At 33.0% G+C, this 22,995-nt stretch overlaps 1 protein-coding gene across 4 annotated transcripts in view; it reads left to right on the forward strand.

Moving 5' to 3' along the window:
- The window catches only part of LOC118183996 (uncharacterized), a 255,046-nt gene that overhangs the window by 95,508 nt on the left and 136,543 nt on the right, over positions 1–22,995 (forward strand). For 2 of the 4 annotated variants that reach the window (XM_085825051.1, XM_085825053.1), the window contains one exon: positions 13,121–13,249. The exons of the other annotated variants lie outside the window; for them this stretch is intronic. The gene's annotated coding sequence lies outside the window, so the exon portion shown is untranslated. The remainder of the gene's footprint in view (positions 1–13,120; positions 13,250–22,995) is intronic. 4 annotated transcript variants of the gene reach the window in all.

A 22,995-nucleotide genomic window follows, 5' to 3' on the forward strand; every position in this document is an offset into this window, starting at 1 on the left:
ACGGAAAACATGCCCTAAAACCCCTAAGAATGAAAAGCTGTTCCCAGATGATGTCCTGATTCGAAACCAAGAGAAGGGGTGGATGACGGAATCATTAATGCTTGATTGGCTCCGAAATGTATGGAAACGCCGTCCCGGTAGCATATTTCACAAGTGCACATCAGCGTAGCCACTGAGGGAGGGGTTTCGAAAATAGACCAATGAGCTTCTATCACTCTTGTGACGCTAAACTTCATGCACGTGTAGCGTAAGTTTACATTTTAATTTGCATTTGGTTGGTTCCCAGTTATAAACGTATGGCTTAATAGTAGAAAATCTCGTAGTTCTTTCGTTTTTATGAGTTTAATTAGTCGCTGACATTTTACTTTCGCGATTTTTATCACGCATTAATATTTGGATTGATGTTTACGGCATATTATCGCTGTTTACGTCGAAAAAATGACTCAAGCTACAATTAGCCTCGAATATTATGCATTTACTATCATTTGTGGATTAAGAGAATTCTAGCGTATATATATATATATATATATATATATATATATATATATATTTAATTGAGCTAAGAAGGACTGAAAGTGTTACAATGAACCTAGTGTTTTCTTATTTCAGTGCTTGCATTCTTTTGGTTTTTAAAGTGTAAGATACAGAATATATATTGTGTATAACCTGATTATATCTATTGTTAACATTAAAAGTTTTATATGAATAAATTGAATATATTCGCTGTGAATAAGATAAATTCATTCTGTTTGATGAGTATTTCTTGTGTAAATAGTACATTTAAGAATGAGTAGTTATTAAATGTGAAATTTAACACACTAAATGAACACGAATGCAAATTAATAAAGTTCACTTTCAATGAAATTCTGCATTGGCTATTATTATCGAACATCTTTTTCATATAGACTGCAATAAAAATTGCTGACTTCTATTTACATATATAACTGGTGTAAATATTTTTCTCACATGCATATTTTTATGTAAAGATAGCATTTGGGTTCAGATGTTTATCACATATTTCTTTCTTCATTTTATTTACCACTTATTAAATAATATTTCACATGGATACTTTTGCGGAGTATCCAACAAGTGTTTGTATTTATTTCAAATTCTCTCAACCAGGTAGTGAAATCATCACAGTTGCTTATATTTGATCTAACTTCGCAATGAAAATTTTCAGAAGAAATCGACGATGCTTTTGTACAGAAAATTGCGTGAGAAAATATTTTGAGCCATCTTGCTTGAATCTTAAAGCACGTGAAAGGTCATGCGACATGACAGAAATATTACTAGATTCCCATTGGTCCATCCAAGAAGCCACTCCCTCGGTGGCTACACAGATGTGCACTTGTGAAATATGCGTCCCGGTAGGCTCTCTAATCCACCATCAATGCTTTGTCTGGACGCATTTCGTGGTCATCTCACCGACGACGTAAAAAAGAAGATGCACAGCCTAGGCAGTGATCTTGTTATCATTCCTGGAGGGATGACGTCTGTGTTACAACCCCTGGACGTTAGTATAAATAAACCTTTTAAGGGGTACGTTCAGGCGGAGTACGAAGAATGGTTTTGTGAGCCAAACCGTGTATTGATCCCGACAGGAAAAATTAAGCGTGCTGCACCGCACATTGTTGCACACTGGGTTTCTGCTGCCTGGAAAAGCATCGAAGCACCAATGATTGTGAAATCTTTCAAGAAATGCTGCATTTCAAATTCATTGAATGGCAGTGACGATGACGTGGTCTGGAACGCCGAGGATGACGATGACGAAAGAAGAAATGAATCTGCTTCTGACAAAGAGAGCTGCGAGGATTCCAGTGATGAAAACATTAGTGAATAAAAACGTTTACTATTAATCACTGATTGTAGAAACTGTTAGCTAGATAGAAATGATACGATTTATTTCATGTTCATATTTTACGATAGGTACCGTATATACGGTAGTGCTAATTAACATTGATTGTTTCACATGACAATAACCCACTAATAGGTTAATTCTATGTTTTGCTACTTTATGTATAAATCCATTGTTGTATAAAATATGGTATCTAAATTTAAATAAAATTATCATACCATTAATTGATAGTTTATATACAAATCCATTGTTGTATAAAATAAGATTAAATAAATTCCTCATACCATTGATGCGCATTACATTCACCCACAAACATTTTTTTTATTATTTAAAGTTTTAAAATGGGGATGCGCATTAGATTCGATGGCGCATTAGATTCGCATAAATACGGTAGTTATTTAACTTATATTGTACAGCCAATATATATTTTTAATATGCTAAGACTGCATGCGCTTGTACTTGTGACATCCAATTGAAATACTTAAGCCATAAGCTCTTCCCTTCGACTATGTATCACATCGAATCAACCGATCTTACAAGACACACTTTCCCGATTTCGAAATCTGTTGTGCAATGTACTGTGCAGCAGATGTCACGGAGGGTGCCGCTGCACGCGGAACGCTTAATTTTCACCGCCCCCTCTCATTTCCCCGTACGTCCTGTGTGTCACGTGGCACTCGTTTTCACGATCATTACGGAACTGGGCAAATGGCGCATAGAGCACCAGCGTTACGGGCAGGCGAGTCTTGGCGATAATCCTTTTCTTTCCTTATCATCACCTGTGCTTAAGTAATCGTGTTCATCTGATCGTGAGTGATCTGTAACCTACTGTGCAGACGGGCTGGGCCACCACAGATGCCAATTAGATGCAACTTGACCTTTTTCATGAATCATCATCGACTGCAAATGTTTTTTTAACTTTCGCCCCCTTCATTATCTCGTCTCTGTCAAATCGCTTTTTTTCGTATCACCCACTATGTGCGTTCTTCACTTCTGGTTTGCTGCATCTGTTTTATTATCTGACCAAATTTAGATATAAAGCTTGCCATATGTAATCTCGCGAAGCATTTTCTGATCGTAATTTCTTCTTCTTCAGTTTGTAAACTTAGTTTTCGTTTCTAATGCATTTATTTCGTTCGCTTTAGTGCTAAGATTCAAAAATGAAACTCATTAAATCTTGAATCGGATGTTGTGCTATAGCAAAAAACTGATATAACTTCTGATTTTAAATGTAAATTAAACTCATTAGTTACTGTAGGTAGTAATATAAGACTGTAGCAAAAGTTTGGAAGCAGAGTAAACTAATATTTATCAAGTTTCAAAACGAAATTACTGTTATATAATAAACATAAATAAATAAATAAAAAACTGAGAACTTTCAGATCATGACGGTCGCCCAACGAAAGGGTTTGTTGAGGTTTTTTACGCCGTCCCTGAACTCGGAAGTCTACCAGTCTGCTGTTGCACTCCTGCTACTCCCCTTTTTTGTCCTTTTACCTATTATTATTAAGCATCCTTTTCTTCGCACTTACGCCATATGTATTTACGCCATATGTAATTCAACTGTAAAATTACAAAAATTTTAAGAGCATCATATGCGTAGAATTCCCGATGCTACGTTAAGTGTCGGCATACATTTGTCTGTTTTATTATTTTTTCAGTCGTTTCTCAGCTCATAATATCAGTGTTCCATTTAAGAAACTTTTTTTTTTTTTTTTTTTTTTTTTTGTATTTTTATTATTAACGTCCCTGTTTTGTTTATTAAATATCACATACTTGGCACTTATGCTACATAAAATTCAGTTTAACAGCTTGTAAGGATCTTAAGTTTTACTAACGTTTATTTTATTTTAAATCTTTACTATCACTTCTTATTTTCTACTTCCGGCCAGAATTAAAAGCGTTAACTTATTTATGCAAAATTTGTCTGGCGAACGCCAAGTACTTAAGTAGTGGCTTTTTGCCAAGCGAGAGAGAGGAAGGAGTTAGTCGAAGCAGGCCGCTTGCCTTAGAAGTTTTACTCTGTTGCTGGTTGCCTTCCAGGCCAGAGGTTTAATCCTCGTGATAATTTTAAACGTATTGTAGTGTTAAGAGTTCTCTGTACTATATACGGCTCCCTGTTAATATCCGGCCAATCTTACACGTATGCCCTTGTTGATTATTCCAAATTTAAGTTAGAGTTTAGTTATATTTTTATATTCTTACGTTCAGACCACAAGTGGTTGGTCTGTGTATTCCGAAGTACGGAAATTATTGTAAAGAGTGAAAAATAAAGGGTTTTGTATACCCTTCCTGTGTATCTTGTCTACTTCCCACAGTTATTGAACATAGCTTTAGTAAGCTCCCTGTTCCGAGTCAAGTTCTTGCATGTTCCCAAAGAAAGTAAGGCGGAACATTGAACCTGATAAGCTAAATCACAAAATATTTGAATACGGCATATCATCATGGCGTTTATTAATCAAAAATTCATTAATGATTTACAAAATATGAAATAGATAATAAAACAAATTCAAAATTCAGTCTTCCGTATGCACATTTTGAGACTACGATAATCAAAATTTGATAGCTTTAGGTATCTGGTGTTTTCATAATGCGAGAAACGTACATACATACTGTTGCGTGTGTACGGGTTCGTTTCAATTGCATGCACAAGTCCGATGGAAAATGGACAAAATTTTATTATTATCACAAAATACTTAAATTCCCTCAGATATTCTTTCAGTACTACAATATCTGGTGTTACTTTGGTAGACGGTTGCACGGATTTTGGCGATTGTTTGGCGAGTTTTCTTTTGGCGAGTAATACAAATTATTGTAAACTCATTGTTTTATAAGTTATTTATGGTAACTGATACTTTGTTGTCATTTTATTAAAAAAAATAACGCGTTTTATTATGCATAACTTCCGTGTTTTAAATATTATTTATGGCTTCTAAATATTAAAAATCAATTTAATTTTACATTTTTATTTGAAATAAAAATTTTGTTGTTTATAATATTTTATATAATTTTATGTTGTGGATGATGTAATCAATGACGTCACCTTACTTAAAAAGTAATTGCTTTTATTAATATCTATGAATTTAATCTAATGTTTTAAACATTATTTATGGCTGTTAAATATTAAAATACAATTTAATTTTGCATTTGTTTTAAAAATGATTTTATTATGAATGATTATTTAAATAATTTTAATTCTATGCGTGATGTAATCAGCTCCCTGATTGGTTACTGAATATTTGTGCATTACCGCGCCATTTTAAAATTTTATTATTCATCTCTTCGAATTCGTCGGATTTCAAATGGAATGAATATCTTCGTTTCGAAGATGAATGTTGTTATTGGTATTGGAATAAAAAAATTGCTCTTTGAGACCTTATTTTGGCCGACCTGTCTTTCCTAATCAAAGATTTATTTAGAAATTGTTAATAGCGTCAGAGGAAATTTATTTTAAATTTTTTGAGGAAACCGCGCTAATTGTTTCTTCAATGAAGTGCGATATATGTGGATAACAGATGAAGATGGTTAAAAGAGACAATTCAATTATGATTTCGATTTTTTTTGTGGTACTTATCAATAAACAAGAGGTTAAATTACTCAAAAAATGTAAGTACATATTTTTCTTTTATTTTATAATTGTATACTTCAATTTTTGTTAAAAAAAATGAATACACTATTTTCAAAAATTGCTGAGATAATTATTGTCACATATGTTTTAATGTTAATTATATTTTATATAATGTATTTTAAAGTATTTGAATTTAATAATATTCTAATTCTTTTAAATGTTGGTAGGATGGTTTTTAATTCGATATTCAATTTCAGTAATATTTTAATGTAATTAAACGTTGGCACAATGTTTTTATAGCGGTGTTTTTATTCTTTTTTTCGCTATATGAAAGTAATAATAGCAAGTTTCGAATACTTTACTATGCGTAGAAACAGCGTTTTTCAAGATGGCTGATGATTGTAAAAATTTGCGCCAACGTAAATCGCCAAAAATCCGTGCAACCGTCTACCAAAGTAGCACCCAATATCTCACAGTAGTTATCTTTCAACTACTCAAAAGTTCAACAGAAGTTAATTCAAAACAGCTAAAAGAAAGCTAATCCGCGAATTCGCTACAATCAACAAGAGCAGTTTTCTAAACAAACTCTTAAAAACAGCAACAAGCTAACTAAAATAACTGACTAACTGAATTGAGGGGGTTTCCTCCTTTTTATAAGATTTTTAAATCGCGCGCGAGAACTTTTTGGAACTTTCTCAAAATCAAAAAGAGATATTTATTAAATGTTACATGCACGCGCTGTTGTATTTTCAATTTTCCGGCTTAGCTTTCTTTTAATATTAGTCACGCGCTGCACTGCGCGGGAAATAAAACCATTTGATTTACAATTCAACTAAAATTAGCTATTTAAATACCAAATTTGTAACAATACAATACATTTATGCAAGTTCTTTATTTTTAAATTTCTTTAAATATAATACAGGGCGATAATATTTGGGGGCAATAATTTTAAAAGGAATTAGGCTTTTATAGTGATTCAACTGACTTTCCAGACTAATAGCCTATTTGAGTTAACACCCTTTAAAGAAACACCCTGTTAAAAGTAACAATTTTCTGTTATTTGACTGAATTAGATCAATCATAGAACAACTTATAAAATATACTACTGCTTGATCTCTGTGTAATGCTACTCAGTAAAAAATTAAATTCATATAAATTCAAACAAAAATTATTTTTTGATTTCTGTTGTATTTGTTGTAATTGTAGTTGATACTTTAAATAAAAATATCTAAAATAACTGTCGGAAAAACTTTAAAAATGCTGCTTTCAAGCTGTTAATATTTAGATATAATCGACCTGTATCATTTCCCTGTTAGATTATTTCAGAAGTGTATCGGCGCGAATAAATTAGTATGAAAGTTGTAAGGTATTTCTCTCGCCTTCTTGGCCTGCCTTCGTGGTGTGGTGGTCTGTATGCTGGGCGCGTATTCCAGTGGTCTGTGGTTCGATTCCCAGCAAAGGCGTTGCTAATTTTTCATCTTTCCTGCTTCCAAAAAATACTTAATGTCTCTAAAAAATAATTTATAGAATACTGAAAATTTTGCGGCAATTGTATATCCATGGACGATAAAGGGTAAGGAATTGTTAAGCACAAAAACTGTTTTATTGTGCAAAAACTGGTCATTAGGATTAATGATTACTGTAATTAGAAGTATAAAATAAATTCTTCTTTCTTAGAAACGTATGCTTTTTATATGTTTCATTGGTTATTGACAAATTTCTCTTTCTTTACTCTGTACACGACTATCAAAGATTTATTAGTCCAAAGGGGCGTTAGCACGAAAGGGCTATTAGTCTCGAAACGGCATTTTGTGTTGGTTCACTATAGATCTCCAAATATTATCCACCAAATATTATCACCCTGTATTATATTTAAAGAAATTAAATAATGAAGAATCTGCATAAATGGTTGTATGTTTCTCGCACTGTGGAAAACCGACGGTACCTAGAACCATCACATTTCGAATAGCGTAGTCCTCTACCCGAATACGGAACCTGGAAGCTCGAATTTTAAATTTCGAATTTTTTTAATGTCTGTTTTATATTTCGCAAAACTTTAACAAGTTTTTGATTATCGAATTCAACGATTTCAAAGGGAGCAATGGTAACACTGTACTTGGGGAGAGGAGGGGGAAACATTTTTATTCCCGAGACGGTCCATGGGATATTTTTAAAGATATGCTGTTTTTAAATATTTTTAGCCCAATGTAGCGTTATCCCAAATGCTGTTAATGCGAGATAATGGTCGAATCTGTCGACTGGCATTGATAATGATACTGCAGATTAGTTTACCGATTCCGTTACAGTTTGAAGTATGCGAAAAGTTAGAGAGCCAGTGAATGAATTTTCGATGAACCAAGTGTTCTGTCTCTGGCGTAAAAAGAAATCGATGTGACCAAAACGCATGACTTATTCATTGACAGACACGTTCATTGTAGCTGAGAAAGCCAACGAATTTGAATCTTCTTGAAAGTGATTGACTACGAGGTAATTTCCATTAGGAAATCCTTTATCAAAATCCTGTATATATAATTAGCCATGATGAAAATATTTCTCCACTTAAGCAGGTAATAATTTGCAATGAAACGAGATGATAAATTTGAAAGCATATTGAGATATGAATCGATCAGTATATTTTAAGTTTATCATGTGCAGTTATTCGACTTGCTTGATTTCATTATTTATAGATTGATTGAGGCATCTCAAACTGCGCTAAAGTATACAAAGGAACTGCAAACAAATTAAGAAGAAAAAGGTACTAAAAAGTCTGAAAGGTTTCAGATTTTAAATTGCGTCCAAAGGGGCGTTTTTTTAACGTTTTGTGTGTTACCTTTATTTATTAAATATCATGTTTTACGTACTCAAACTTTAAAATGCAGTTCAACAGCAATATCGCAAATTAATTTTAAAATGAGCATATATTTAGAATTTCCGATGCAGAGTCTCGCGCGCTGGAGATAATTTTTTTTTTTTTTTTCGTACAGTGTTGCCATTCTCTCTTTGAAATCGTTTAGTTTTTTTATCAAAAATTCGTTGAAGTGTTGCAAAATATGAAATCCATAATAAAACAAATTTCAAATTCAAATTAGGGCTTCCACATGCCCATATTCTATGGAAGATTACGTTATTCAAATTTTTATGGCTCTAGGTACCGATGTTTTATCACAATGAGAGAAACATACGTACATTTGTGCAGATTCTTCGTTATTTAATTTCTTTAAATATAAGACAGGGCGATAATATATGGTGGCAACGATTTGAAAGGTGATACAGCTTTTTAAAGTTTTCAACGCAGAATGCCAAAACGAAATTAATAGTCCTTCAGGCCAAATTGCGCTTTGGACTAAAAAAATATGTTCTGAATTTCGAGCAAGATGTTAATTGACACTTGGGAGTTATTTTAAACCAAATTTAATGAACATTATTATTTTTACAGAAAATAGTTTATTCAGAACGTATCAATTCTTACTGTAGAAAGTGTAAGCAGAAAATAAATTTACTGAAAGTTATAATGAACATTATTATTTTTACAGAAAATAGTTTATTCAGAACGTATCAATTCTTACTGTAGAAAGTGTAAGCAGAAAATAAATTTACTGAAAGTTATATGCGGAATTATGAATGATGCGAGGAAATTTCTTCCGTAGCCGGTTTCCTAACATTGTATATTTTGTGTGAAACTCTTAAATATAATAAATTATTTTGTACGAAATTATGTATTTTTGTTTAATTCTTTAGGTCTAAAATGAATACATGAAATCAAAGAGAAATTTAATAAAATATTCTTAAACTAAGTATTTCCACGAAATGTTTAATTGAGTTCGCTAGTAAATGAACTAGCTGTATGCAGATGGGACCGGTAACTGTACGTCTGTTCTGCCGCAAACTCACTGCGCAGGCAGGGAAGCCAATTTACTTTGAGTTTCGGGGATCGTTGAAAATTAAGAAATGGACCATTATTTCTGGCTTATGTAGCCGAATGGGTTGGAATTTGAATAAACTAGCATAAAGAGTATCGTAAGTAGGTTTAATTCTATGTCTGGTTTCTTTGTTAAAAATAAGTATGAAAGTATTAAGTGCCTCGGTTAATTTTTCATCGCCTAAAAATAGTACTAAGAATCTCTTAAGGGGGACTTATACACCTTAAAACCCATAAGACCTTCGAATATGTGACTGTTGCAAGAATTGAGAAAACTTATTTATTTTAAAAGAAATTACTTCCAACTTTTTACAACTGACTACTGCTTTCTGAAATAGTAATCAGAAAGTTTGTGTTACTGCAAATATTTTTATAATTTAATCCGCTTTGTGACAAAAATTTTCGTCATGTTTCCACCTTGCGCGCACAGTTTAAAACATTCTGTTGCATAATTTAATTCCATATTTAATATATAAATTTTATAACATTTGGAAACTATTGTGAACCAAAAATTCTAAGAATTTCATGTTAAATTTTTATTTCGAGTTGAGTTTATAAAATGTATTTTATTAAAAAAATGTGTAATGTTTTCGCGCATATTTTTTTTAATATTAAAATATTCATCAGAGTTAAAAAAAATAATGCCCATATAAAGAATTTCATCAAATTTCAAGTATGTACCATTAACTATTTTTAAAATATCATGCGCGCAAGGTGAAAACATAACGAAACATTTTGTCACAAAGCGGATTAAATTACAAAAATATTTATGGCAACACAAACTTTCTGGTTGCTTGTTTCCAAAACAGCTGTATTGTGTAGTCAGCTGTAAAACGTTGGAAGTAATTGCTTTTAAAATAAATAAAATATCCCATGAAACAGTCATATATTCGAAGATCTAAGCGGTTTAAGGTGTATGAGCCCCCTTCAGTTAATCAATTGAAAGAAAATTTTTTTAACGACATCCGTATGTAATTAAAAATAAAGAAATTGCAGCTGAAATCAAGACATTACGTAGTGTCCCTTTTACATTACATTTGCATACTGTCCTTTAATTTCAATGTTTTTAGAAGTTATTTAATAATTATACAAGATGATTTCTAGAAAGTTGTGTGGTTTTATTAAATGTGTCTTGATTCGGGCTAACTTTCTGACGGATTGTGTGTCTTGACTGAATGCCTAAAAATGAGACAAAATGGCTATCTAAGGTATTAATATCAATTGAATTCTGTCTCTCACACGGAATATAATTTCGCTGATACGTAATAACTTAAATAATTCCATTTCTCAATTTGTTTACTATTTTAATTAACTGAAATCCAGTAAATATAAATTCAGGTAGCGCATAGTTTATTTCCTGTATAAATTTTTTTATACTCTAGTGCTTGATTTATTCACGGTCCAAGCTGACTTTTAATTTCTGAATTTTAGTTATTTTAAAGAAAAAAATCTGATGTGTACACCACATGACTTCCTTGTATGGAATATTAAATTATACGCAATTTTCCCTGCATTTCATTTAAACTTATTTCCTCGAATTTAATTAGAGATATATTTCTCATTCATTTAATACAGTTCTCGCTTCAAGGCAAAAATGCACAAAAACTCAAAATATCTTCATTAAAAATTGAAAGCTATAGAATAACATAAAACACCAAATACAGTTAAAACAACTAAAAAAATTTACAATTAAAATTAGAGTTTCTACGCAAAGACGAGCAAATCGGCCAGCAGGCAAGAAGGCAGATTTTTCGATGCACAAAACTGAGTTCCCGTTTAGTTGCACTCGACAAAAAGACACATTCGTATAAAGCAAATTAAAATTTAAATTATGAAAATTCAATTGCAAACAAAATAAATTGATTAATTATTACTGCGAACTAATTTGCAATATCATTAAATTCAGAAAACATAAGTACATAAAATGTAAGTATGTGAATACAGTACGTACTTGCACTTTATTTACTTATATGTTCTGAATTTAATGATATTGCAAATTAGTTCGCAGCTATAATGAATCAATTTATTTTCTTTGCAATTGAGTTTGCGTAATTTCAAATTTTAATTTGCTTTATATGAATGAGATTCTAATAATGTATTTATTAAATTCATATTTCATTCCTTGCGCCATTGGCGAAAGAGAAAGGGAGTTGCACAACTACATGTTATAGCAGTCCTATATACAAAATTTCATTTCATGGATATTTTCGTTGTAATATGATATCCGGAATTTTTCGTCATTACTATTCTTCTTTTACTTCGTACGAAGAAGTAAAAATATTGCGCTGTTTTAGTGTTTAATATAGTTCCAGTATCACTAAAGTTCCTGTTAAATTAATTCTGTATAAAACTAGAAGAAATTGCGAAATTCTAAAAATAAGTCAAGAGTTTGATTACAAAAGTAGAACTAAAATCGCATTGTGAAGATACAGAATAATTTTATTGAAATAATTTATTGAACGCTGTGACAACAGCCGGCATTATTGGGGCTAGTGTTCCGCCTTTGGGAGGGGGGAATGTTAACAACCCTTGATGTGTTCTCGCTTTCTGTGTTTCTATTAACAACTCCTTAAATATCTGAATCTATATGAAAGAAATCATTGTTTCAAATGCTTCCCTAACGTGCATTTAAAAGCTGTGGTGCAATTCTCATTTAGCTCATAAGGACTGATGAAGTATAACAAGTATATTATAAAGAAAATTGCTGGAGCAATCCTCATATTCCCTGACAGAAAAGGCTGTTATCTCCACTATCAAATAAACCTCTTTTATGCGACTGGTCATTGCTTTCGGGAGCTCCGTCTCTGTTGAGCTGTTTTAGCTCCTGCTCCTGAGCTAGAACTCTCTCTTTCCCGTACTAGTAAATACTTTATGAATAATGCCATATTACTTTGAATTCATAGCTCTTTTTTTAACTGAAATGTTTGAGGCCTAAAATTAGGTGCGGTTTTAAGAGGAATTTTTTAGCATCATACTTCTGCCGATCTCCCAGTTCCCAAGGAATACCGCTTTACGCATTATTCAAAACGTTGCATTATTAATAATTTAAATGACACTGAAGATGGGTATGGTTTTCTGCTGCAGTTTGAAGATTAGAATTCGAGTTGGGCAGGTAAAAATGTCGAATGTGATAGTGTATCTGAAAAGTTTCTCATTAAATTATATAACTTTACGAATGAGTTCAAATATTAACGTTCGCTCAAAAGGACTGTTTTAGACAAAAACAAAAAGTTTAATATCATTTAATCAGCAGAGTTTGTCAATAGAGGTGGTCCAGGTCTAATAGCGAAACATTTCATAAGATACCAGATAGATGTACATTTAAACTAACATGGAAATATTGTATATCTTCTGTATATTTGAAAAGTGAAAAAAATATATAGCGTAATTTTATAAAAAATATTGTTACGAATTGTGTATTTAGTTAGATATTTTTTGTAGAATTATAATTAAAATTGTTTTATTTCCCCGCACAATGCAGCGCGTGATAAATTTTAAGAGTAAAAATAATTTTCTAGGAAATCTAATCTTTCTAGTAAAAATAATTTCTCTCTAGTAAAAATTCTAATCTTTCTAGTAAAAACTCTAATATTTCTAGTAGAAAATTCTAATCTTTCTAGTAAAAATAATTTCTCGCTACTCCGAGAAAGTAAAAATAGAAGAGCACATGCATTTAACATTGAATAAATGGATATCTCTTTAATTTATATTTAAATTGAATAAATGTAATTTACTACTGTGTTAGCTGTAATCGAAATTTTACTCTTTTGCTTTCCAGGAATCTCGAGAAGCAAAGAAATTACTAGAACTCTCTCGCGACCAATTGAAAACTTAAAACCGGACAGAAACATCTCAGCTCAGTTGTTTAGTGAGCTGTTGTTGTTGATTGTAGCGAATTCGCGCTGAGGTAGGATTAGCTTTCTTCTTTGCATTGCATTGTATTCTAACGTTTTTAGTAATTTGGAGAATAACTACTGATTATATTGCGTAATATTGTGTACTTATACGAATATCTCTGAGAAAATTCCAGCGTTTTGTTATGTTTCTTGTGATAAGAATAAATTTTATTAACCTTTTATCGGACTTGTGCATTCAATCTATTACAAATCCGTATGCATGTAGCAATATATAATATTTTTAATTAGATATCACGTAAAATTAATCTTAGCGGAAATGTCAGCATATCAAGCGTCATAGTTAATAATAATAATAATAACAATGATAATAGTAGTAAAGACAAAGGAAATTAGACCCAGAATGAGTTTAAATTTTAGTTTTCTGAAATAATAATGTTCATTAAAGGCTTCTACCGTTTTAGATTAAGAGCTTTGAATATGAAACACTTTTACGAACTCTTAAAATAAAAAATCTCATGTGTACACCACATGACTTCCTTGTACGGAATATTAAATTATACGCATTTGTTTCTTGCATTTCTTTTAAACTTATTGGATTGAATTAAATCTACTTCGTCGACAGCGCATAAACCACAATAGAATAAATGCACTCTTTAAAATTCACTATATTTGTTTACTATAACGACACTCTGAATGCACAAAATTTATATCATTTGAAGAATTATCGTTGCCACATGTTCTATTCAAATACTATAATAAAGCTAAAACGATGTATGAAAGAAATTAAGCAAACAAAACAGAAAAGAAACAGTTTTTCACAGACGATTTAGTATTTCTCATTCAATTAATTCAGCTCTCACTTCGCGACAAGGCAAAAATACATAAAAACTCAAAATATCTGCATAAAAAATTACGAAGTAAATCTTAAACACTTATTTACTCGAAAAAATTCCAGAAAGGATTAAGCATGATTTAATTCGCAATAATAAATGAAGGCGTTATTTTTGTGTTGCGAAGCTTAGTCTCTCTAGATTGGCAACAAATCTACAATTCTGCTGTTTCAAATGTAAACAAATATGTCCGCCATGTTATTTAAAACTTAACCGCACTTAAACAGCTTTTAAATTGTTGATAATTGTACAAATATTGCTTCCAGAATTACGAAAGGCATAAAATCTTAACCGGAAGATAAAAACAACATAATTCAATCATTTTTAAAGCAAAAAAATGTACAATTTACAAACATATAAGAGTAAAGATACTGAGATCACTGAGCCGGGTAACAAAGTGGATATATATATAAATATATTTATATACGTTTGGTGCGGCCGATTGCAACCAAAATACGAGGTGCACATCTACATGTTATAGCAGTCCTATATACAAAATTTCAACGTTCTGAGGCTACTCGTTTTTGAGTTATGAGAGAGACGTACGTACGTTCGTACAGACGCCACGAAAAATTCTCTTCAGAATTAATTTTAGAGCAGTTTTATAATTTTTTTGGAGGAAAGGTGTCTTTTATTCTGTCCTTACGCACAGATATCACGCAAAAACATCGTTAAATTGCATTCGAAAGCGGTCAAAGTGAATATTTTCGTTGAAATATGCTGCCTGAAGCTTTTCGCGACTACAATACTTCCTTTTTACTTCGTAAAAGGAAGTAAAAAGGTTTTGGTATTTTTTGGAGAAAAATTTAAAGTTCCATTTTAATGTTTATCCCTTAAAATAATCTCCTCATTCTATATTTTTCTCCTATATTTATTTGAAATTCGTCCTATATTTTATTGATAATTCTTCCTATATTTATTTGATTCCTCCTATTTTATTTATTGGAAAAAATTCTGGTAAAATGTAAACAATTTAAAACTATTACTCAGATATTTTTGGCAATTATTTTGAGAGAAGCAATTTCAAAATTCAAGTGTTTAAACTGCCTCATGTCAACTTGAGTTTTATCTTCGTACTAAATATCAGTATGTTTTTGAAAAGTCTATTTTAAAAAATTTTTTAAACACAAATTTTACATTTGGCTTTAATTGAAAACTTATAATGTATAAAGTTAATGTTTGTATACTGTTTTAATGTATTAATACATAAACTAAAAGTATATTTCTTTTCCGCTGTTCCTACTATTGTTATAGGAAGAATTCGAGAGAACTTTTTAAGATTCGGATTTGAGAAAATTTAGGATTTGTCCCACCTATGATTTTTCTTAATAAATAGTGATTTTAAATAATGATAGCTACCTGACACGGCGATTTCTTTTCTCAGATATGTTTATGTTTTGACGTTATATACAAAAGTGTTCGAGAAAAACAGCTACAAGCTTTATTACCTTAAATACTAATCATGTACATATACTTCCAGTGGCAAAATTTCAAAATAAGCTTGAGAATTTATGAAAACCTTTTCAACACTGCAGATGGGTGATTTCATTAAAAATGAAATCCAACGTTCTGTCTAATCCCCATAAAGCAAAAATTCCAGTTATATATTTCTTAAAGCATATATTCATTCATAATGCTATTAAAGCATAATATTTATTAACACAAGGAAAATGTTTTATTGATTTCGGAAAGAAAAGGTTACATTTGTAGAAGCTGCTCTCTAAAAGTTTTTTGTCTTGAATTTAATTGCTAATAATTGCTGAAAATTGGCCTAAATAAGAAAATTCATTCTCTGCGAATTTTACATGTAAAAATATAGGTCACTTTGATTCTAATTTCCAAAGCATAATTAGTATTTTACTTTTTGGATGAACGCATAAAAATTTCAAATATTCTCCCCCCCCCTAACTTACAGTGTGGAAACTATTTTCATAAAATTCTTTCTTTATTTTTAACAATGAGGTATTACGAAGTACTTTTTTTTAACGATCTATATGTTTTTATGAATTATAGCGGTGATTACGGAAGATTATGGACTTTTGCATGCTATTCTGTTTGGCGAACTCTTGATTTTATGAACATTTTTTGCGGTATGGCGGTGTATAGGAGTTCGTAAAACTGAGTCTACTGTGATTGGAAAGTTCTTGTCTAGGATGACTGTTTTAATAAATAAAGTTTACAGTCAACTTTTTTTGGGGGGGGGGGAACGAAACTTTTTTAAATAGATTTATTTTGCTTTCAGTTAACACAATGATATTTTCAGCCATACGAAGTTTAATTTTTCTGTTGATTAAAATTTATAACATTGGTTTAGAATTCATAATATCCAGAACCCGAAATTTTTATTCTGTTCAGCACAAAATTTCATAGTTATATGTCTTTCCATTAGTATCCAAATTGATGGATTCATTGAATACCGGCAGTTTGTCCTCTGAGCGAGATGGCGTATGAAAATTTCATAGTTTTCCTTAAGATAAACAGGAATAAATATTTCACTTAGGAGGTCTTCTACGAAGGGAACCATTTTATGCTGCACAGCCTAAATCATTTAATTAATTTAGATTATTCGCGCAAACGAAATTTTTATGTAAAATACAAAACGAAGTAAAAATTATTTTTGTAGCCCAATGGTTTAACAACCCGTAATCCGTAAGCAATTACCCTGCTCAAAAGGTGTATTAAATTAATTTTACCATTTAAGTGGCCATGCAGACAGAAGAGCATATTTCTCTCTCCCCCAAATTTATGTTTTGGCCGTTTTTTTACTTGAAACATAACAAACGGATTATTTTATCCCGGGCGAGCACATATGTGTGGATGAGTCAACTATAAAATTCAAGGGTCGAATTTCGTTCAAACTTTCATTATAGCAGTTATTGACCCTGCAGCCATATCCATAAAAAATATTGGTTTCAGTAGCGTTCTCAAAGATATTTTGCCTTAGGGCTTGAACTTAATGTGTGCCCTACCGCCTTATTACGTAAAGTTCATGTGTTCCGTTATGAAATACTTCTAAAAGTATTTTCATCGCTTGCTTTTTTCTTTCATGTAAATTCCACAATCAATTGCCCTTTCCCATAATTATATATTTCAGTTTTCCTTAAATATACTTACCTTTCGACATATGTCACCGACTTTCGGCTTTTTCCCATTCGTATTAGGAATGAAAATTGCACTAACTTAATTGTGTTTTTGCGTTACGCTATGTAAACACTACCCTTCGCTGTTTCTCCCTGAACGGTGAGGTGCTATTATCCATTTGTTACGGCGTGCGTTGTTCTCTAACAATCTGCTCGTTCTTAGCGGTTGAAACTGTTTTCAATAAAACAAATTTGCAGCATGAAAAATAATACTGGGGACATTGTTATTTTTTCGCATATAAATCGTTTCTAAAAGTTTCAGAGATCGAATAAAAGTAGCTAAGGTATTTTAAAGAAGTTAAACAATTATGTACCGAGGTGCGTAATATTTGGTTAGTTTCGAAAAGCTTTTCGTTATTTACAGTAATGCTGCAATTGTTCATAAAAATATCATTTGGTTATTAGTACAGGCGCTCTCTACCTTACGAATGAATTATGTTCCGACCTTAAAAATGCTAAAAAAATTAATAATATATTTTTAATTTGGAATACAGAATATTCATTGTAAGTAAAAAATTATAAAGAATTACTTTAATGTACAGTACGTATTTGATTCCTGAAGTGCCTTTCCTAAAAAAAAAGGGGGGGGGGAAGAAAAGCCTAAACTTGTCTGAACAAATCCTTTTTGCTTCCTTGTACAAAGTAAAAAGGAAGTATTGTAAAAGCGAAAAGTTTCAGGCAGCATATTTCAACGAAAATATCCATTTTGAATGCTATCGAATGCAATTTAACGATGCTTTTGCGTGATATCTGTACGTAAGGACAGACTAAAAGACTCGTTTCCTCCAAAAAAATTATAAAACTGCTTTAAAATGAATTCTGAAGAGAATTTTTCGTGGCGTCTGTACGAACGTATGTACGTACGTAAGTATCTCGCAGAACTCAAAAACGAGTAACCTAAGAACGTTGAAATTTTGTATATAGGACTACTATAACATGTAGATGTGCACCTTGTATTTTGGTTGCAATCGGCCGCACCAAACGTATATAAATATATTTATATATATATCCACTCTGTTACCCGGCACAGTGATTTCAGTTTCTTTACTCGTGTATGTTTGTAAATTGTACATTTTTTGCTTTAAAAATGATTGAATTATGTTGTTTTTATCTTCCGGTTAAGGTTTTTCTGCCTTTAATAAATCTGTATGCAATATTTTTAGAATTATCAACAATTTTAAAGTTGTTTAAGTGCCGCTAAGCCTTTTTTTTTATGGCGGCCATTGATTGTTTACATTTGAAACAGCAGACTAGTGGATTTGTTGCCAATCTAGAGAAACTTAGCTTCGCAACAACAAAGGTAACGCCTTCATTTATTATTGCCAATTAAATCGTGCTTAATCCTTTCTGGAATTTTTTCGAGGAAATAAGTGTTTAAGATTTACGTTTTAGTGTTTAGATATTTTGAGTTTTTATGTATTTTTGCCTTCTCGCGAAGTGAGAACTGAATTAATTGAATGAGAAATACTCAATCGTCTGTGAAAAACTGTTTCTTTTTTGTTTTATTTTCTTAATTTCTTTTATACATCATTCTAGCTTTATTATAGTATTTGAATAGAACATGTGGCGACGATTAGATAATTCTATTCTTGAAATGATAGAAATTTTGTGCATTATGAGTTATAATATGAACGAATTATAATACTGTGAAGTTAATCTAGCGCCAGATTGTCGCTATGGTAAACAAATACTACTAGAGTGAATTTTTAAAGAATGCATTTATTCTATTGTGGTTTCTGCGCTACTTGCGAAGTAGATTTAATTCAATCCAATAAGTTGAAATGAAAATGCAAGAAAAAATGCGTATGATTTAATATTCCGTACGAGGAAGTCATGTGGTGTACGCATCAGATTTTTTTATTTCGTCGTGAATAAGATGATAGCACTATACTGAAGAGCCAAAGCATTATGTTCCCTTACTCAATAACGCACTGCAAAACAGCTGCAACTCGCCTTGACAGGGATGCCACAAGTTCTTGGTAGATGACCGGAGATTGTTTGTACCTAATGTCTACGCAGCGGTTACGCAAAATCGAGATATTCCGACGTGGTATTATTTGAGCTCTGAGCTGCCGTTCCATGACATCCCAAGCGGGCTCTATCCGGTTAAGATCCTTCGAGTTAAGTGGCCAGGACATTAATTAGAATTCACCCTTATACTTCTGGAACGGCCCACCAGCGGACGAGCGGTAAAGTTGTCGAACACAGGTAGTTCGTTCAGAGGTTCGAATCCCACGAACGGGCTGACTGCGTGGGCGTTTTCATGCTTTTTCCCCATGTGTAACGTGTTCCAAGAAGAAAGTTCTCCAAGAAGGCATACCTCCCCTTAGGCCGGTAGCTGTCGAGGCTTTGCTGTAAAATAAACCAAACCAAACCAAAAAAAAAAAAAAAAAAAAAAAAAAAAAATGCTCGTCGAACCACTCCAACACTATTAGAGCCTTATGACATGGTGCGTTTCCTGCTGGAATATTCCACTTCTAGTTGAGAAGACAGACGCCACGTAAGGGTGCAACTGATCCGCAATTATGTTCAGTTAGTCTGCAGCCATCATGATCTGTTCTGCCACAACCAAGAGTCCCAGAGCCGCCCATGAGGCAACTGTCTGCAACTTATCCATGGTCCAGTCTCGATGTTTCCGGGTCCACTGTAGGCGTAATGGACAATGACGCTTAGTCAAAGAGTCACAGGAGTGGAACATCAACTGTGCAGTCCAATATCCATTGAGCAAAAATTGCTGCTTCCAAGGCACTTAGACCATTCATATGATGAAGCCTATCTGAATAATCTGTATTTTTAGTATAGTTCACTGCAGTTTTGTTATAGATCATGCTGGACTTCTATTATCTGCATACTTAATGCATGAATAAACCAGAAAAACTTGGATAATAGAAAAATGACGTAAACATTTATTCGAAAAAAGCTTAAGGAATGACATGCAGTGTACCATTTAAAGAAATGTTTAATTAAAATAACAATAGAACATGGAATATCTGCTTTGTCGTGTGAAAAATATCGTAGACTTTTTTCTTTTCTTTTTTAAAATGCCACGTCGGTCTTTCGATCAGCATTGCACGAAGCTATGATGGCATTCAACTCAAACTCATCAAACTGAGTTCTCCGCTTTCTCAATTTGTGGCTACTTTTTCTTTTGCATCGTTCCCCTCCCATCATTCTTATCGCCCTGGGCGATAAGATAATTAGTTCAGGCTGCCTGATTGCCTCGCGATTAATTGCTGGGTTTGTCATTCATAACGCTTGGATGTTTGTGTCTGTAATGCTTTTATGACATAAGTGCACTTAAAGGACATCGAGACCAAATTCCTCTCGAGAGGTTCGTCAAAACTTACATAGAACTTGGGCAGATAGCTCTCGTATGTTTTGCCTAGTTTTTATAATCCAGTCGCAGCTGCTTCTGTAAAGAGTTTATCACATCTGGCGACAGTCCCTGCTATACGGGACGTTTCTGAGAAACGAGATTCTGGTAGCACTGGTTTAAAGAGGCGTCCTAGAAAAAGAGCCCCGCTGGAAGGGAAGTCCCGCCTAGTTACGGAAACGATATAGCGGCTACGCGGGATTTTTTTAAACCTCACCGAAAATGGCTGGAACAGAACTCGATACCTGGAACACGGGTAGAGATCAACCAGTTAGACGAAAGTTCTGCTTCTAAAGGATCACGTGATCCCAATCTGAGCGATAATCGATTACTATTTGGCGTTCAAGTCTTTGTAGTAAGTGTAGATGGTAACCTAGCTACGTGGGTTACCTGGAAATGTGCGGGTTCTGAGAATTGTCCCTCTCGATGTCAAATCTCGCGTAGCCGAAACATAATGTGATTGGGAAATAAGACAACATCTAAGGCATCGCGTCCAGAATGGCTTGCCTTGGTAAATTCTTCGTATTTGTTTCCTTCGCTTTCACCCTGTATACCAGAAAAGACTTTAGTGAAACTCTAAAGCTGCTATTTCTCCGTCAACATAATATTTGCATCGTTTCTTTCCTTAACGATATAGGAGGAATTTTTTCATGCATTGATAGTATGAATCTTTTAAACAATTTCGGACTTTAGCAATGAAATTTAGTCTATCGAAAGTAATGAGTTTCACATAAAAACTTGCATGTTTTTCATTTTGTTTAAACAGCACTCTCAGACTTTTCTGAGATTATTATTTCTGAGATTATTTTCTGAGATAAATAATCTGCACACAAATAATCGACAATTCAATATATAAAGAAAATAGTGTATTGCAGTAAATATTGTTACGAAATGTACAGGCGCGGTAAATTAGCTTCCCCGCAAAGCAGGTTTAGGGTTGCCATAGGATGGCAAGGAAAGGCAGGGTTACCACATTTGGCGAGAAATCGCCCATTTGGCGACAAAATTGGCGGTATACCATGGACGGATGGAGAACCTTCTGGAACGAATTCTTACCGGTTTAGCCCAAAATGTTCTGGAACACAAGCCGAAAGCTATATAAATCCTGCTGGTCCGCAGTCAGAGTGCCTCGTCGAGAGGGCGAGTGTGTGTGCCTCGTCTAGCGAGCTGATAGTCAGCCATTGAGCGAGTGTCTCGAAGTCTAGCGCCGAGTTGGTCGTCCAGTGCATCGAGAGAGTCTTTTAGTGCATCGTCGAGTTTTGTCTTAGACTGTGCTGAGTCGAAAGCTGTACTCTGGTGCTTCGCAGTGAAGCTATCTCGACCGTTATAGCCTAATAGTGTGAAGGCTATGTCGCTGATTGTTCCAGCGTTAGATCTTCGACGACTGTAAAAAGTGTTATTGGAGCTGTCCTGATTAACATTGGCTAAATAAAGTGTGTTTCGATACTTCATCAAGTGTCGTCGTTATTCACTCCAAATCCACACTAACCCCGCAAGAACGTGAAGGAAGATAATAACGCAACAACTGGTGTCAGAAAAGAAAAACGCAACACTATGTTAACCTTGGATAATACAAAACACGGCTTATAATTGAGGTGGACAATAGATATTCTTCTGCGTATTAAAATTTGAATTCTCTGATTAAAATAATTTGAATTTTACATGATATAATAAATAGCTGGCGAATTTATTAGTTATGTTCTTGGTGAAAACGAGGGTCATGCACAGTTGTTAGATTAGAATCAATGTAGTTTTGATGCTATTTACAGTTCAGTGTTGTGAGGTCCAGAGCGACCGAGTGATAAAATTGCTGAACACTAGTAGTTCCAGCCTGGGTTCGATTCTAGGCAAACGAACTGGCTGCATGGGTGTTTTCGTGGTTTTCCCCATGTGTAACTTGTGTATGAGCCAGTTTCCCTTCGAAAATCCTCCACGAATGCATCCATCCCCTTAGGCAGATAGCCCTAGATTGCTTTGTCATAATCTATTAAACCAACCAAATCAGTGTTGTGAATAATTAGTCCAAAGGGATTTGAATCCCGAAGGACTATTAGTTTCGTTTTGGTATTTTGCGTCGGACTCATAAATGTCGGTTCACTTTTCAAACTGTTGCCACAAAATGTTAGAGTCCTGCATTATATTTGAAGAAATTAAATAATGAAAAATCTGCGTAAATGTATGTATATTTCTCGTATTGTGATAAAACAACGGTACATAGAGTCATCGAATTTTGAATAACGTAATCCTCCAACGAATATGAGCATGTGGAAGACCAAATTTGAAATTTGTTTTATGATCGATTTCCTATTTTTTAAAACTTTGACGAATTTTTGATTAACAAACTCAAGGATTTTAAAGCGAGCAATGGCAACGTTGTACAGAAAAAACATTTT

Source organism: Stegodyphus dumicola, chromosome 10 (genome assembly GCF_044657685.1).
Source record: "Stegodyphus dumicola isolate Sdum_Otavi_A_Nest chromosome 10, ASM4465768v1".
In the NCBI taxonomy this organism is placed as follows: Eukaryota; Metazoa; Arthropoda; class Arachnida; order Araneae; family Eresidae; genus Stegodyphus; species Stegodyphus dumicola.